General features: G+C 40.6%; 6 long non-coding RNA genes across 9 annotated transcripts; all 6 read right to left on the bottom strand.

Annotated features, from left to right (window-relative positions):
* Positions 1 to 5271: 5271 nt before the first annotated feature.
* Positions 5272 to 6475, bottom strand: LOC116802707. The gene is made up of 3 exons (XR_004363067.1): positions 6239 to 6475; positions 5534 to 6169; positions 5272 to 5476 (listed from the first exon to the last, which is right to left on the bottom strand). It is a non-coding gene; the product is annotated as an uncharacterized LOC116802707 (long non-coding RNA).
* A 60-nt stretch (positions 6476 to 6535) lies between these two features.
* Positions 6536 to 7183, bottom strand: LOC116802708. The gene is made up of 3 exons (XR_004363068.1): positions 6693 to 7183; positions 6610 to 6635; positions 6536 to 6551 (listed from the first exon to the last, which is right to left on the bottom strand). It is a non-coding gene; the product is annotated as an uncharacterized LOC116802708 (long non-coding RNA).
* Positions 7184 to 7924: 741 nt separating this feature from the next.
* On the bottom strand, positions 7925 to 9376 carry LOC116802705. 4 transcript variants are annotated; one of them, XR_004363064.1, is made up of 4 exons: positions 9364 to 9376; positions 8265 to 8768; positions 8079 to 8161; positions 7925 to 8024 (listed from the first exon to the last, which is right to left on the bottom strand). It is a non-coding gene; the product is annotated as an uncharacterized LOC116802705 (long non-coding RNA). The 4 variants fall into 4 exon arrangements; XR_004363063.1 differs by lacking the exon at positions 9364 to 9376 and adding an exon at positions 8842 to 9111; XR_004363065.1 differs by lacking the exon at positions 9364 to 9376 and having other exon boundaries at positions 8265 to 8439; positions 8526 to 9107.
* A 2363-nt stretch (positions 9377 to 11739) lies between these two features.
* LOC116802706 lies at positions 11740 to 12436 on the bottom strand. Its single transcript, XR_004363066.1, has 3 exons — positions 12357 to 12436; positions 12171 to 12219; positions 11740 to 12116 (listed from the first exon to the last, which is right to left on the bottom strand). It is a non-coding gene; the product is annotated as an uncharacterized LOC116802706 (long non-coding RNA).
* Positions 12437 to 14445: 2009 nt separating this feature from the next.
* On the bottom strand, positions 14446 to 15088 carry LOC116802709. Its single transcript, XR_004363069.1, has 3 exons — positions 14875 to 15088; positions 14547 to 14807; positions 14446 to 14486 (listed from the first exon to the last, which is right to left on the bottom strand). It is a non-coding gene; the product is annotated as an uncharacterized LOC116802709 (long non-coding RNA).
* A 1619-nt stretch (positions 15089 to 16707) lies between these two features.
* On the bottom strand, positions 16708 to 16929 carry LOC116802710. Its single transcript, XR_004363070.1, has 3 exons — positions 16913 to 16929; positions 16829 to 16854; positions 16708 to 16770 (listed from the first exon to the last, which is right to left on the bottom strand). It is a non-coding gene; the product is annotated as an uncharacterized LOC116802710 (long non-coding RNA).
* Positions 16930 to 18240: the final 1311 nt, after the last annotated feature.

The following is an 18240-nucleotide window of genomic DNA, read 5'->3' as shown; positions in this document are numbered from 1 at the left end:
ATCTAAAGCAACTGACAAGAGGTGGCGAGCGTCGCAAAAACAAACGAAATCGCCTATTTTCGCGATTATAAACACAAAAAATTAATAATCCTAAGACGCCGTGTCCACCTCCTGATGCCACTGCACAAAAAAGGATCACTATCCCGGACCCGACATCATATTAAAAAGAATTAAAATCCTTATCCAAATTGTATAAATTTCCTCATTACTGTATTTTCAATGATTTCCTGATAATCTATAAGGAAAGGAAATTAATAAGAATATAATACAAAATTATTCAAGGACACACAGAAAATTGCAAACCTGACAGGCAAACCAGCAGATACAAAAAATGCGACCTCACCCTGCCGACTATGCGCACGTAAATCATGAGACAGGCACCGCAAAAGCAAAACTAAATCGCCAACTTTCGCGATTTTAAACACAAAAAGTTGACAATTTTATGATGCCGTCTCCTTCTCCTGATGCCAAAGCATAAATAAGGATCATTTGCGTGGCGCAGCTGCCACATCAATATGCTGAAAAAACTTGTCCTTAAATTGTATTATTCTCATCAGTTCTGTATCTTCGACGAATTCTCTCCTAACCTGCAACGAAAAGAAAATAAATAAGAATGCGATACAAAAACTACTCAAGGACACATAAATAATAACAAACCGGACAGACAAAGTAGCAGACGATAACAGACGGCTCCATCCTGCTGACGTCAAGCATGCAGCTCCAGCTTCCAAGACTCCAACTATTGAAACAAGGGAACACAAGCTATTACTGGGAAATATATATGTATAATATAATACTTATCTAATTGCAAACTTGATGACTCCAAAATCGCGGCACTCCAGCCGCAATAACACAATGACAAGGGCCTCCAATTTAGCCCCTACAAAACGTACCTGAAAAGCAAAAAATCAACGCAATTATAAACGCAATGCAATATTCACCCCAGACTAGCTTCCCCCATAAGTACCTGAAAAACAATAACAAACGCAGTTATATAAACAAATATACACAATTATAATACTTACCTTAAATTAAATTCCACTCAATGTACCTGAAACAACAAAAATTAATGCAATCATCAAATAACAAATATTATACTTACCAATTTCTATTTTTACATCCATTTCCATGGCAATCTCGTTGCGGCGGCTCTCTGCAACAAATCTCGAATCGCGGCCCCAAGCAACCAATCCTGAAGCTATGGCCACAAGACGCGACGCACCTGGCTTCCTTCGGTGATTGTCCGAACTACAATCCCCACAGACGACTTCTCTGCCACGAGACGAACTCCACGACCATAATGCCAGCAGCTCAATAAAAACGCAATGACGGCTGCGCTGGACAACTCTTTGCAACTCTTCCTGACGACCGGCAATACGCATCTGCAATACAAACAAACTCACTAAACAATTGCATAAAGCTGCCATTGACGATATAATCGGATCTTCACCAAACGACGGCTGCGTGGGATGACGCAGCTGAGAATAAATCACCTGCAACTTGTTGCAAGTTGCCCACTTCCAGCGGCCGCAACAGACCACCGCCAAAATGCAACAAAACTTACCTGTGATGACTCCTGAGGCTCTCTGCGACGCGGTGCTCCTGTCCTTCTGATGGGGGTACCTGAAAAGAAACAAATAAAACAATGTTAGTCTAAAATTTTAATGTTTATTGCAAAATAATTTCATTTTAAAAATGTAAACAAACATGCAAGCTGATAATGTTACCAATCATGTCAATGTCTGAAATCCTTGCCTACAAAATACTAACTTAATATTAAATAACTAACTATGTCCAAGCCCCAAACTCACCCCATGCTATGTTAAACTCAAAAATTCAAATTATTGTACCTACATATTGCATTTATTGTAATCAAAGGCAAAATAAAGTTGTGGATGCGGAACAGAATTCATTCTGTCTCCGTACCTCCACCTACAAAAAAAAAAAAAAAAAAAAAAATCATATTAAAAAGAATTAAAATCCTTATCCAAATTGTATAAATTTCCTCATTACTGTATTTTCAATGATTTCCTGATAATCTGTAAGGAAAGGAAAATTAATAAGAATATAATACAAAATTATTCAAGGACACACAGAAAATTGCAAACCTGACAGGCAAACCAGCAGATACAAAAAATGCGACCTCACCCTGCCGACTATGCGCACGTAAATCATGAGACAGGCACCGCAAAAGCAAAACTAAATCGCCAACTTTCGCGATTTTAAACACAAAAAGTTGACAATTTTATGATGCCGTCTCCTTCTCCTGATGCCAAAGCATAAATAAGGATCATTTGCGTGGCGCAGCTGCCACATCAATATGCTGAAAAAACTTGTCCTTAAATTGTATTATTCTCATCAGTTCTGTATCTTCGACGAATTCTCTCCTAACCTGCAACGAAAAGAAAATAAATAAGAATGCGATACAAAAACTACTCAAGGACACATAAATAATAACAAACCGGACAGACAAAGTAGCAGACGATAACAGACGGCTCCATCCTGCTGACGTCAAGCATGCAGCTCCAGCTTCCAAGACTCCAACTATTGAAACAAGGAACACAAGCTATTACTGGGAAATATATATGTATAATATAATACTTATCTAATTGCAAACTTGATGACTCCAAAATCGCGGCACTCCAGCCGCAATAACACAATGACAAGGGCCTCCAATTTAGCCCCTACAAAACGTACCTGAAAAGCAAAAAATCAACGCAATTATAAACGCAATGCAATATTCACCCCAGACTAGCTTCCCCCATAAGTACCTGAAAAACAATAACAAACGCAGTTATATAAACAAATATACACAATTATAATACTTACCTTAAATTAAATTCCACTCAATGTACCTGAAACAACAAAAATTAATGCAATCATCAAATAACAAATATTATACTTACCAATTTCTATTTTACATCCATTTCCATGGCAATCTCGTTGCGGCGGCTCTCTGCAACAAATCTCGAATCGGCGGCCCCAAGCAACCAATCCTGAAGCTATGGCCACAAGACGCGACGCACCTGGCTTCCTTCGGTGATTGTCCGAACTACAATCCCCACAGACGACTTCTCTGCCACGAGACGAACTCCACGACCATAATGCCAGCAGCTCAATAAAAACGCAATGACGGCTGCGCTGGACAACTCTTCGCAACTCTTCCTGACGACCGGCAATACGCATCTGCAATACAAACAAACTCACTAAACAATTGCATAAAGCTGCCATTGACGATATAATCGGATCTTCACCAAACGACGGCTGCGTGGGATGACGCAGCTGAGAATAAATCACCTGCAACTTGTGCAAGTTGCCCACTTCCAGCGGCCGCAACAGACCACCGCCAAAATGCAACAAAACTTACCTGTGAGGACTCCTGAGGCTCTCTGCGACGCGGTGCTCCTGTCCTTCTGATGGGGGTACCTGAAAAGAAACAAATAAAACAATGTTAGTCTAAAATTTTAATGTTTATTGCAAAATAATTTCATTTTAAAAATGTAAACAAACATGCAAGCTGATAATGTTACCAATCATGTCAATGTCTGAAATCCTTGCCTACAAAATACTAACTTAAAATTAATACTAACTAACTATGTCCAAGCCCCAAAAACTCACCCCATGCTATGTTAAACTCAAAAATTCAATTATTGTACCTACATATTGCATTTATTGTAATCAAAGGCAAAATAAAGTTGTGGATGCGGAACAGAATTCATTCTGTCTCCGTACCTCCACCTACAAAGTTTAAAAACGGTTATGCGTGACCTCCAATTTTAAATCTCCCAGCATTTTCCCACCCCTCACCACACCCGTTTTCCAAAGCAAGGCAGCCAAATCTGTATATGAGGAATCCAAAACTAGGAATCGACACTCACACCAGCCGTTACCCTGCAGCACCAATGCTCCTGCACGCAGCGCAACGACGCCACCTCCTCAAAATACGGATGCTGAGCTGCCACCTTGGAAACTGGTGCCACTAAGCTGCAGAGCTCCACCCATACTCGTCGACGATGTTAAAGAAATTGTCCCGCTCCTGGAAAAACTAAATTATACAGCAGGAGTCTCCAGCTACACTACCAGGGCAACTGAAGGAAACGGGGTCAGGATTCAGGCTAAGGACATGACCGCCTTCCACAAAATCAAAGATGTCCTTATAGCAAACGGCTTTCCTCTATTCACTAACCAGCCAAAGTCTGAGAGGGGCTTCCGAGTAGTAATCAGACATCTCCACCACTCCACTCCATGCTCGTGGATTATCAAGGAGTTGCTGACACTCGGATTCACCGCGCGCTTCGTCAGAAATATGACGAACCCGGCTACAGGCGGCCCCATGCGCATGTTTGAAGTGGAGATCGTCATGGCCAAGGACGGCAGTCATGACAAAATTATCTCACTCAAACAAATCGGTGGACAAAAAGTGGATATTGAAAGGAAAAACAGGACACGGGAGCCGGTCCAGTGCTACAGATGCCAGGGCTTCAGGCATGCCAAGAACTCATGCATGAGGCCACCAAGATGCATGAAATGCGCTGGCGACCACCTGTCATCCTGTTGCACCAAGCCAAGAACCACCCCTGCTACCTGCGTCAACTGCTCTGGAGAGCACATTAGTGCATACAAGGGATGCCCCGTTTACAAAGCAGAAAAACAAAAGCTTGCGGCCAACAACATCGACACAAACAAAATACGCACAATTAAAGACGCAACTAACAACTTCTATAGACGTCAAGGCCCTCCTCCACGCAATAATACCCCACGGCTGCCACACAGCTCAGCGATCCTGAACAGATCAATCGCTGAAGCTCGCCAGGAGGCAGCCAGAAAGTCAATGTCAAATCCGTTCCGACAAAATATGAACGACAGAAGGCCACGATTCTCCTCGCATGACACTGCCATTCAGATGCGTCTGAATAAATGGCGCCGAACCTCTAACAATATACCCAAAAAGGGTAGGACAACCTCAAAACACAACGCAAAGCCAAGACTGGTATCCAAGACAAGCAATCCAGCGCAAAGACATCTGGAAAATTACCAGGACATGCTCCGAAAACAAAGGAGTGAAGAAAATGACCAGGAACCTGAAAAAGGTAACTCAAATCCCATGCAAGCTAGCAATGACAGCCCTCCGACCACCAGCAGAGCTGCAAGAGCTAGTTTTAAACCAAGAGTTATTGATGTAGCCACACCATCGCCAAGAAACTCCAATCATTTCTTACAAAAAGGGTTATCGGATGACCCCACAAGAAAATTAGCAATTAGAGTCGACAATTTAGAAAAGAAAATCGACATTTTATTGGCAATAATTACTCAAGGAAGAGACAACAATCTTGACATGGATACATCCAATTAAACTTACAAATACTTATATCTAGTAAAACGACATCTTTATCTGATGGAAAAGCGCACTTCTATCTGCCTCCATACTCTCTCAAAACTCAGACTGACGAGCGCCTACAAGAACTGACGCTAAAACCTAAAAATAAAACAATTAATCATTAACAAATTAAACAAAACAATCAAATGCACTTACCTACTTGACCACAGCCAACTGCTGATCAACATCTAACGCAACCGACAGGAGGAGGCGGGCTTCGCAAAAACAAAACGAAATCGCCAATTTTCGCGATTATAAACACAAAAAATTAAAAATCCTAAGACGCCGTCTCCACTTCCTGATGCCACTGCATTAATAAGGATCACTAGCGCGGAGCTGACATCACTTTTAAAAGCTTAAAAATCCGTCCCCAAATTGCATCATTTTCCTCAGTATCTTATGCCCAATTATCTTCCGATAACCTGTAAAGAAATGAAAATCAATAAGAATATGATGCGTAATTAATAAAGGACACACAGAAAAACTTAAAACTTGCCAGGCAAACAAGCAGATACAGATATGCGATTCCATCATCCTGACGCCACGCACGCAAATCCTTCAACGCAACCGACAACAAGAGACTGGCACCACAAAAGCAAAATAAATCGCCAATTTTCGCGATTATAAACACAAAAAGTTGACAATTTTATGATGCCGTCTCCATCTCCTGACGCCATTGCACAAATAAGGACCACTTGCGTGGCACAGATGCCACATCAATATGCTGCAAAATTTGTCCTCAAATTGTATATTTCTCCTCAGTTCTGCATCATCGACGAATTCTCTCTTAACCTGTAATAAAAGGAAAATAAATACGAATGTATACAAAAATTACTCAAGGACAATTAAATAATAACAAACCGGACAGAAAAGGTAGCTGACGCTAGTTGACGGCTCCATCCTGCTGACGACAAGCACACAGCTCCAGCTTCAAAGACCCCAACTATTGAAATAAGGGAACACAAGCTATTACTGGGAAAAATATTTTTATAATATAATACTTATCTAATTGACAATTTGAAGACTCCAAAATCGCGGCATTCCTGCTGCAATAACACAATAACAAGGGCCTCAAATTTAGCCCTTACAAAACGTACCTGAAAAGCAAAAAAAAATCAACGCAATTATTAAAGCAACACAATACTTACCCCAGACTAGCTTGCTCCTCAAGTACCTGAAAAATAATAATAAACGCAACTATATAAACAAATATACATCAATATAAGACTTACCTTAAATTAAATTCCACTCAACGTACCTGAAACAACATAAATTTATGCAATCGTAAAAAACAAATAGCATATATAATACTTACCAAATACTATTTTTGCATTCACTTCCATGGCTATTCCGTTGCGGCGGCCCTCTGCAACAAATCTCGAACCGGCGGCCCCAAGCTGCCAATCCTGACGCTATGGCCACAAGACGCGGCGCACCTGGCTTCTCTCGGTGACAGACCGAGCTACAATCCGCACTGACGACTTCTCTGCCACAACAAGACGAACAGCAGCTCTATAAATACGCAATGACAGCTGCGCGGGATTCATCTTGCCACTGACGATAACCAAATGACGGCTGCGCTGGATGTTGCAACCGAGAACAAAGCACCTGCTACGCCGGCCGGACACACTTATTGCAAGTGGCCCACTCTCAGCGACCGCAACAGATTACAGCCAACTTACAACAAAAACTCACCTGTAATGACAACTAATGCTCCTCAGCGACTCGATGCTTCCGTCCTTCTGGCGGGAGTACCTGAAAAGAAACAAATTGTATAATGTTAGTCTCTAATTTCAATGTTTTTTGTAAAATCACTACAATTTATTAATGTAAACAAAACATGCAAGACGATAATGTAACCAGTCCATGTCTCTGTCTATAATCTAAAGCCTACGAAAAAAAATACTAACTTAATATTAAATACTAACTATGTCCAAGCCCCAAACTCACCTCATGCAATGTTAAACTCTAAATTCAAATAATTGTACCTACATATTGCATAAAATGTAATCAAAGGCAAAATAAATTTGTGGATGCGGAACGGAATTCATTCTGTCTCCGTACCTCCACCTACAAAGTAAATTCCGTACCTCCACCAGTAAACAAAAAATCCGTACCTCCACCAGTAAAGTTGAAAAAAAAAAAAGTGAAAAATAAAAAAAGCAAAGTTAAAATAATTTAAACAAATAAATAAAATATATTAAATAATTAAATAAACAATTAAATTAAACTTATTTAATAACAATAAACGCGATCGCTTGCCAAACTCCCTCATGCACAAATCAACTAAAATCGTCCCTCTAGTAGACAAATTAATTGTTTAAAATTGTCTTCCGGCCGCAAAGTTTAAATCCGCGACAACAATAAACATTATTAGTCAAACGAAAAGCGAATAACAGTGAACTACTTGTGCAATTTGGAAAAGACGCCGCCATAGCCAAAAGGAAAAAGGAGAAGAAACACGAAGAGAAAGGAAGAAAGCAAACCGGGAGAAATCTTAGAAGAAAGGAAGGAAGGAATAAATGAAGAAATTCAAACTAAATACACGATAAACTGGAGAATACACCACAATAAAAAATCCAGGTGCACGTCAGTCTGCTCCAAACTCCTTCACGGTCATCAACTTCCTCGACGCAGCCCAATTTTCCTGGAATACTAATTCAATTATAAAATGGCAAAGGAATATAAACAACACTCTCACCTCAACGCACCCGAATAAACAAGCCTACGACAACGCACTCCAGCTGATCCTGACGATACGATACGGAAAAAACCAACCAGAGCCTAAAAGACGAATCGGAAGATCGATATGAAAAGGATTAGCTCGGCAGAAACATGATGAATATAAGGCGACTCGCTGCAGCAATTTATGCACAACGTCACTTACCTGAAATTTTTGCCGCACGGTCCTTTGAAGTATCTATTATCAACGCTGAAATCTACACAAATTGATGCTCTGCAAAAGACGGGCCAACAACGCTTCCACCTCGTCGAACAGGACACTCTGCTGCTCCCATAAATTTCCAGCTTGACGAGCGCCAACAGCGAGTTGACGCTAAAACCTAAAAGTAAACAATCAACAACAAATTAAATAAACAAAATAAAATCAAACAAAGCAAATACCTCACCCACTGCAGACATAGCTTACCCACATCCTATGCATTAGACAAGAGGAGACGGCTCCACCAAACGTAAAACAAAAAAGCCAACTTTTTGCCTTTTAACACAAAAAAAATCGACATCATTACGATGCCGTCTCCACCTCCTGATGCCACTTCTCCAATAAGGATCACTAGCGCGGAGCTGACGTCACACAATTAAACCGTACCACTTGTCCTCAAATTGTATACTTTTCCTCAGTATCGCATCTTCCACAAATTTTTCCGAAAACCTACAACGAAAAGAAAATTAATAAGAATAGGATACAAAGAAAATTAATTAAGGACAAATATAAATTTACAAACCGGACAGGCAAATTAATAGACGCCAACAGGCGACTCTATCCTGCTGATGAAAAGCACGCAACTGCTTTTTTCAAGATTGTGAACTCTGAAACAAGGAAGCACAAGCTAATACTGGGAATTATTTACTTTAAATAAACACTTATCTAATTGCCAATTCGACGACACTAAACCCGCGGCTCTCCTGTTGCAATGTTTCAAAAACAAAGGGCCTCCAAATTAGTCACAAAACGTACCTGTAAAACAAAAGACTAATGTAACCATAAAACAATTAAAATACTCACCACCAGATTAGCTTCCACCAAATGTACCTGAAAAACAAAAACAAAATTAATGCAATAATTATAAAAACACATAAATTATAAATATAATACTTACCTCCCACCAAATGTACCTGAAAAGAAAAACACAAAATTCCTTTCCTCAGTATCGCATCTCCCACGGATTTTCCGCTAACCTACAACGAAAGGAAAAATTTTAATAAGAATATGATACAAAATATAATTAATTAAGGACAAAGCAAACCGGACAGGCAAATAACCAGGCGACAATAGGCGACAACAGGCGGCTCCATCTTGCTGACGATAAGCATGCAACTGCTCTTTCCAAGATTGTAAATTCTGAAACGAGGAAGCACAAGCTAAAACTGGGAATTAATTACTTTAACAAAACACTTATCTAATTGCCAACTCGACGACCCTAAACCCGCGGCTTTTCCGCTGCCATGTTCCAAAAACAAAGGGCCTCCCAATTAGTTACAAAACGCAGCTGAAAAACAAAATATTAATGCAACCTTAAAAACAATTATAACACTTACCACCAGACTAGCTTCCACCTAATGTACCTGAAAAACAAAAATAAAACAAAACAAAATTAATGCAATAATTATAAAAACAAAAAAATTATAAATATCATACTTACCTCCCACTAAACGTACCTGAAAAAACACAAAATGACACAATCACAAAATCAAATAACAAATATAATACTCACCCAATCTCTAATTTTACTTCCATTTCCATGGCCCCAATCGTTGCGACGGCCCTCGGCAACTAATCACGTTCCGGAGGCTCCAAGCTGCAAACCCTGACGAAATGGCCACAAAACGCGGCGCACCTAGCCACCCTAGATGAACGACCAAGCCACAATCATCACTGTCGACTCCTCTGCCATAATGAGACAGATCACACCACAATAATGGCAGCAGCTCCAAAACTACGTGACGACCGCTGTTCCGGACCTTTCTTCAGGCATCCTCTTCCCGACGACCGCCGAAGCTGACCTGCAATTTAACAAGCTAAATAAATAATCGCAAACATCTACCACTGAGGGTGGAAGAGAAAACCAACAAATGACAGCGGCGCGTCATATTCTTACCACCAATAAATTACCTGCAACGCTTTCCGGACATACATATGGCAAGTGGCGCGCATCCAGCGTCCGAAGCAAATTTCCTGCCAAATCACAACTAATACTCACCTCCAATGACTCTTGAGGCCTCCAGCAACTCGGTGCTTCCGTCCTTCTGGCGGGGGTACCTGAAAAGAAATAAAATGTATAATATTAGTACCTAATTTCAATGTTTTTTGTAAAATTACTACAAATTATTAATGTAAACAAAACATATAAGATGATAATGTTACCAGTCCATGTTTCTGTCTATAATCTAAGCCTAAAGCAAAAAAAAAAAAATACTAACTAAATATTAAATACTAACTATGTCCAAATCCCCAACTCACCTCATGCAATGTTAAATTCTAAATTCAAATAATTGTACCTATATATTGCACAAAATGTAATCAAAGGCAAAATAAATTGTGGATGCGGAACAGAAGTCATTCTGTCTCCGTACCTCCACCAGTAAACAAAAAAAAAATCCAGCTACACTACCAGGGCAACTGAAGGGAACGGGATCAGGATTCAGGCCAAGGACATGACCGCCTTCCACAAAATCAAAGATGTCCTTATAGCAAACGGCTTTCCTCTATTCACTAACCAGCCAAAGTCTGAGAGGGGCTTCCGAATAGTAATCAGACATCTCCACCACTCCACTCCATGCTCGTGGATTGTCAAGGAGTTGCTGACACTCGGATTCACCGCGCGCTTCGTCAGAAATATGACGAATCCGGCTACAGGCGGCCCCATGCGCATGTTTGAAGTGGAGATCGTCATGGCCAAGGACGGCAGTCATGACAAAATTATCTCACTCAAACAAATCGGTGGACAAAAAGTGGATATTGAAAGGAAAAACAGGACACGGGAGCCGGTCCAGTGCTACAGATGCCAGGGCTTCAGGCATGCCAAGAACTCATGCATGAGGCCACCAAGATGCATGAAATGCGCTGGCGACCACCTGTCATCCTGTTGCACCAAGCCAAGAACCACCCCTGCTACCTGCGTCAACTGCTCTGGAGAGCACATTAGTGCATACAAGGGATGCCCAGTTTACAAGGCAGAAAAACAAAAGCTTGCGGCTAACAACATTGACACAAACAAAATACGTACAATTAAAGACGCAACTAAAAATTTTTATAGACGTCAGGGCCCTCCTCCACGCAATAACACCCCTCGGCTACCACATAGCTCAGCAATCCTGAGCAGATCAATCGCTGAAGCCCGCCAGGAGGCTGCCAGAAAGTCGGTATTAAATCCCTTCCGTCAAAATACGAACGACAGAAGGCCACGTTTTTCTTCCCACGACACTGCCATTCAAACCCGGCTGAATAAATGGCGCCGAAATATTAACAAGATACCCAAAAAGGGTAGGACAACCTCAAAACACAACGCAAAGCTAAGACTGGTATCCAGGACAAGCAATCCAGCGCAAAGACATCTGGAAAATTACCAGGACATGCTCCGAAAACAAAGGAGTGAAGAAAATGACCAGGAACCTGAAAAAGGTAACTCAAATCCCATGCAAGCTAGCAATGACAGCCCTCCGACCACCAGCAGAGCTGCCAGAGCTAGTTTCAAACCAAGAGTTATTGATGTAGCCACACCATCGCCAAGAAACTCCAATCCATACATACAAAAAGGCTTCTCGGACGACCACACAACAAACCTAGCTAATAGAGTCGACAACTTAGAGAAGAAAATTGACATTTTAATGGCCTTAATCATACAAGGAAGAAACAATAATCTGGACATGGACACATCCAATTAAATCTACATCTATTTATAAATATATTAACGATATCTATATCCGATGGAAAAGCGCACTCCAGTCAGCTCCCAAACTCGTGCACGGTCACCACCTTCCTCGACTCAGCTTAATTTTCCTGGAATACAAATACAAGTAAATAACAGCAATAAAATATAAACAATGCTCTCACCTCAACGCACCCGGATGAACAAGCCCAAGACAACGCACTCCAGCTGATCCTGAAGAAACGATGAGGAGAAAATCAACCAGGACATAAAAGAAAAATCGGTAGATCGATATAAAAAGGATTAGCGTGGCAGAAACATGATGAATAAAAGGCGACTCGCTGCAGCAATTCATGCACAACGTCACTTACCTGAACTTTCTCGCCACACGGTCCCTGACAGTATCCCTCATCACCGATGCAATCTACCTGCAATGCAGCGTAAACAAAACAATCAAATGCACTTACCTACTTGACCACAACCAACTGCTGTTCCACATCTAAAGCAACTGACAAGAGGTGGCGAGCGTCGCAAAAACAAAACGAAATCGCCTATTTTCGCGATTATAAACACAAAAAATTAATAATCCTAAGACGCCGTGTCCACCTCCTGATGCCACTGCACAAAAAAGGATCACTATCCCGGAGCCGACATCATATTAAAAAGAATTAAAATCCTTATCCAAATTGTATAAATTTCCTCATTACTGTATTTTCAATGATTTCCTGATAATCTGTAAGGAAAGGAAAATTAATAAGAATATAATACAAAATTATTCAAGGACACACAGAAAATTGCAAACCTGACAGGCAAACCAGCAGATACAAAAAATGCGACCTCACCCTGCCGACTATGCGCACGTAAATCATGAGACAGGCACCGCAAAAGCAAAACTAAATCGCCAACTTTCGCGATTTTAAACACAAAAAGTTGACAATTTTATGATGCCGTCTCCTTCTCCTGATGCCAAAGCATAAATAAGGATCATTTGCGTGGCGCAGCTGCCACATCAATATGCCGAAAAAACTTGTCCTTAAATTGTATTATTCTCATCAGTTCTGTATCTTCGACGAATTCTCTCCTAACCTGCAACGAAAAGAAAATAAATAAGAACGCGATACAAAAACTACTCAAGGACACATAAATAATAACAAACCGGACAGACAAAGTAGCAGACGATAACAGACGGCTCCATCCTGCTGACGTCAAGCATGCAGCTCCAGCTTCCAAGACTCCAACTATTGAAACAAGGGAACACAAGCTATTACTGGGAAATATATATGTATAATATAATACTTATCTAATTGCAAACTTGATGACTCCAAAATCGCGGCACTCCAGCCGCAATAACACAATGACAAGGGCCTCCAATTTAGCCCCTACAAAACGTACCTGAAAAGCAAAAAATCAACGCAATTATAAACGCAATGCAATATTCACCCCAGACTAGCTTCCCCCATAAGTACCTGAAAAACAATAACAAACGCAGTTATATAAACAAATATACACAATTATAATACTTACCTTAAATTAAATTCCACTCAATGTACCTGAAACAACAAAAATTAATGCAATCATCAAATAACAAATATTATACTTACCAATTTCTATTTTTACATCCATTTCCATGGCAATCTCGTTGCGGCGGCTCTCTGCAACAAATCTCGAATCGGCGGCCCCAAGCAACCAATCCTGAAGCTATGGCCACAAGACGCGACGCACCTGGCTTCCTTCGGTGATTGTCCGAACTACAATCCCCACAGACGACTTCTCTGCCACGAGACGAACTCCACGACCATAATGCCAGCAGCTCAATAAAAACGCAATGACGGCTGCGCTGGACAACTCTTCGCAACTCTTCCTGACGACCGGCAATACGCATCTGCAATACAAACAAACTCACTAAACAATTGCATAAAGCTGCCATTGACGATATAATCGGATCTTCACCAAACGACGGCTGCGTGGGATGACGCAGCTGAGAATAAATCACCTGCAACTTGTTGCAAGTTGCCCACTTCCAGCGGCCGCAACAGACCACCGCCAAAATGCAACAAAACTTACCTGTGATGACTCCTGAGGCTCTCTGCGACGCGGTGCTCCTGTCCTTCTGATGGGGGTACCTGAAAAGAAACAAATAAAACAATGTTAGTCTAAAATTTTAAATTTTATTGCAAAATAATTTCATTTTAAAAATGTAAACAAACATGCAAGCTGATAATGTTACCAATCATGTCAATGTCTGAAATCCTTGCCTACAAAATACTAACTTAAAATTAATACTAACTAACTATGTCCAAGCCCCAAAAACTCACCCCATGCTATGTTAAACTCAAAAATTCAAATTATTGTACCTACATATTGCATTTATTGTAATCAAAGGCAAAATAAAGTTGTGGATGCGGAACAGAATTCATTCTGTCTCCGTACCTCCACCTACAAAGTAAAAACTCTGATAATCTTCCAGATCGACGAGCGCCTACATTAGTTGACGCTAAAACCTGAAAACAAATCAATTAACCAATAAGAAAATAAACAAAACAAATAAATAAAGCACTTACCTCAATAACCAGAGCCAACTGGTGATCCAACACAACCATCAAGAGAAGACCGGCTCCGCAAAAGAAAAACAAAATCGCCACCTTTCGCGATTATAAACACAAAAAACTGTACAACCTTACAACGCCGTCTCCATCTCCTGATGCCACTGCACTCACAAGGATCACTATCCCGGAACTAACATCATATTAAAATGAATTAAAATCCGTCTCCAAATTGTATAAATCTCCGCAGTACCGTTTTCTCAATGACTTCCCGACAACCTATAAAGAAAGGAAAATTAATAAAAATATAATACTAAATTAATCAAAGACACAGAAAATTGCAAACCTGACAGGCAATCCAGCAGATACAAAAATTCGCCCTCATCCTGCCGATGATGCGCACGTAAATCAGGAGACGGGCCTCACTATAGCAAAACAAAATCGCCAACTTTTGCGATTATAGATACAAAAAACCGACAATTTTATGATGCCGTCTCCATCTCCTGACGCCATTGCATAAATAAAGAGCAATTGCGTGGCGCAGATGCCACACCAACATCCTGCAAAACATGTCCTTAAATTGCATATCTCTCCTCAGCTCTGTATCTTCAACGAATTTTCCGCTAACCTGTAATGAAAGGAAATTAAATAAGAATGCGATACAAAAATTACCCAAGGACACATAAATAATAACAAACCGGACAGACAAAGTAGCAGATACTATTAGCCTGCTCCTTCCTGCTGACGACAAGCACGCAGCTCCAGCCTCAAAGACTCCAACTATTGAAACAAGGGTACACAAGCTATTACTGGGAAATTTATATTTAAAATGTAATACTTATCTAATTGCAACTTGATGACTCCATATCTGCGGCATCCCAGCTGCAATTGCACAATAACAAAGGTCCTCCAAACCAGCTCTTTTAAAACGTACCTGAAAAGCAAAAACAAAATCAACGCAATTATAAAAAATACTCAATACTCACCCCAGACAAGCTTCCTTTAAGTACCTGAAAAACAATAACAAACGCAATCATATAAACAAATATACACAAATATAATACTTACCTTAATTTAATTTCCACTCAATGTACCTGAAACAACAAAAATTAACGCAATCATAAAAAACAAATAACATATATAATACTTACCAAATACTATTTTTGCATCCATTTCCATGCCTATAACGTTGCGACGGCCCTCTGTAACAAATCTCGAACCGGCGGCCCCAAGCTGCCAATCCCGACGATATGGCCACAAGACGCGGCGCACCTGGCTTCATTCGGTGATAGATCGAGCCACAATCCTCACTGACGACTTCTCTGCCACAACGAGACGAACTCCACCATCATAATGCCAGCAGCTCTATATAAACGCAATGACAGCTTCGTGGGATTACATTCTTGCCACTAACGATACAACTTACCTTAATCAAACGACCGCGGCGAGGGATGCTGAAACCGAGAACTACTAACCTGCAACGCCGGCCGGACATACTTGTTGCAAATGGCCCACTTCCAGTGGCCGCAACAGACCACTGCCAAAATGCAACAAAACTTACCTGTGATGACTCCTGAGGCCCTCAACGACGCGGTGCTCCTGCCCTTCTGGTGGGGTACCTGAAAAGAAATAAATAAAACAATGTTAGTCTAAAATTTTAATGTTTATTGCAAATAATTTCATTTTAAAAAAAATGTATACAAAACAAGCATATGATAATGTTACCAGCCCATGTCACTGTTATAATCTAAAGCCTACAAAGAAAAATACTAACTTAACATTAAATACTAATCTATGTCCAGCCCCAAACTCACCCCATGCTATGTTATACTCTAAAATTCAAATTATTGTACCTACATATTGCATTTATTGTAATCAAAGGCAAAATAAAATTGTGGATGCGGAACAGAATTCATTCTGTCTCCGTACCTCCACCTACAAAGCAAAAACTCAATGCACCTGAAACAACAAAAATTAATGCAAACATAATTAACAAATAGCATATATAATACTTACCAAATACTATTCTTGCATCCATTTCCATGCCTATTTAGTTGCGGCGGCCCTCTGCAACAAACCTCGAACCGGCGGCCCAAGCTGCCACTCCTGGCGATACGGCCACAAGACGCGGCGCACCTGGGCCTCCAACTTAGCCCTCACAAAACGTACCTGAAAAGCAAAAAATCAACGCAATTATTAAATCAATAAATACTCACCCAAGACTAGTTTCCTCCTTAAGTACCTGAAAAACAATAACAAACGCTACTATATAAACAAATATACACAAATATAATACTTACCTTAAATTAATTTCCACTCAATGTACCTGAAACAACAAAAATTAATGCAATCATCAAATAACAAACAACAAATATTATACTTACCAAATTCTATTTTTACATCCATTTCCATGGCAATCTCGTTGCGGCGGCTCTCTGCAACAAATCTCGAACCGGCGGCCCCAAGCAACCAATCCTGAAGCTATGGCCACAAGACGCGATGCACCTGGCTCCCTTCGGTGATTGTCCGAACTACAATCCCCACAGACGACTTCTCTGCCACGAGACGAACTCCACGACCATAATGCCAGCAGCTCAATTAAAACGCATTGACGGCTGCGTTGGACAACTCGCAACTCCTCTTCCTGACGACCGGCAATATGCATCTGCAATACAAACGAACTCATTAAACAATTACATAAAACTGCCATTGACGATATAACGGATCTTCACCAAACGACGGCTGCGTGGGATGCCGCAGATGAGAACAAATCACCTGCAACATGTTGCAAGTGACTCGCTTCCAGCGGCCGCAACTGACCACAGCCAACTTACAACAAAACTTACCTGTGATGACTCCCGAGACTTCCCAGCGACTCGGTGCTTCCGTCCTTCTGGCGGAGGTACCTGAAAAGAAATAAATAAAGCAATGTTAGCCTAAAATGTTAATGTTTATTGTAAATTAATTTCATTTTAAAAATGTAAACTAAACATGCAAGTCAATAATGTTACCAATCCATGTCATTGTCTGAAATCCAAGTCTACAAAAATACTAACTATAATTTATACTAACTATGTCCAAGCCCCAAACTCACCCCAAGCTATGTTAAACTCAAAATTCAAATTATTGTACCTATATATTGCATAAAATGTAATCAAAGGCAAAATAAAGTAGTGGATGCGGAACAGAATTCATTCTGTCTCCGTACCTCCACCTGAAATGTTAAAAAGCTTCACTAAATCTCTTTCCCGCCAAAATGCACATAAATTCACCCACACAATATAATGACACTAATGCAACCAAAGCATCAAAAACCGCTCAAATAAATTCATCACACTCACAACTAAGTGAAACTAAGCCAACACGGCCTGCCAAAAACTCTTCACACCTTACCCAAACGCAAAACACAAACATAACAGCCAGGACACACACCCACATAGACAAGCCCACAGCTTCACAAAATCTCTTTCCCGCCAAAATGCATTTAAACTCACCCACACAATTTAACGACACAAATGCAACCAAATCACCAAAAACCGCTCAAATAAACCCATCTCCACATTCACACTTATGTGAAACCAAGCCAACACAGCCCGCCAAAAACCCAGCAATAGCAGCAGCGAGCATAGCAGCCAAGACACTCACCCACACAAACAAACACAAAACAACACAAAACTTTATTCCCGCCAAAACACATATAAACTCGCCCACA

The sequence above is a fragment of the Drosophila sechellia genome, unplaced genomic scaffold (genome assembly GCF_004382195.2).
Source record: "Drosophila sechellia strain sech25 unplaced genomic scaffold, ASM438219v1 U_207, whole genome shotgun sequence".
NCBI classification, from domain to species: Eukaryota; Metazoa; Arthropoda; class Insecta; order Diptera; family Drosophilidae; genus Drosophila; species Drosophila sechellia.
This window is presented reverse-complemented; position numbering and strand designations above follow the sequence as displayed.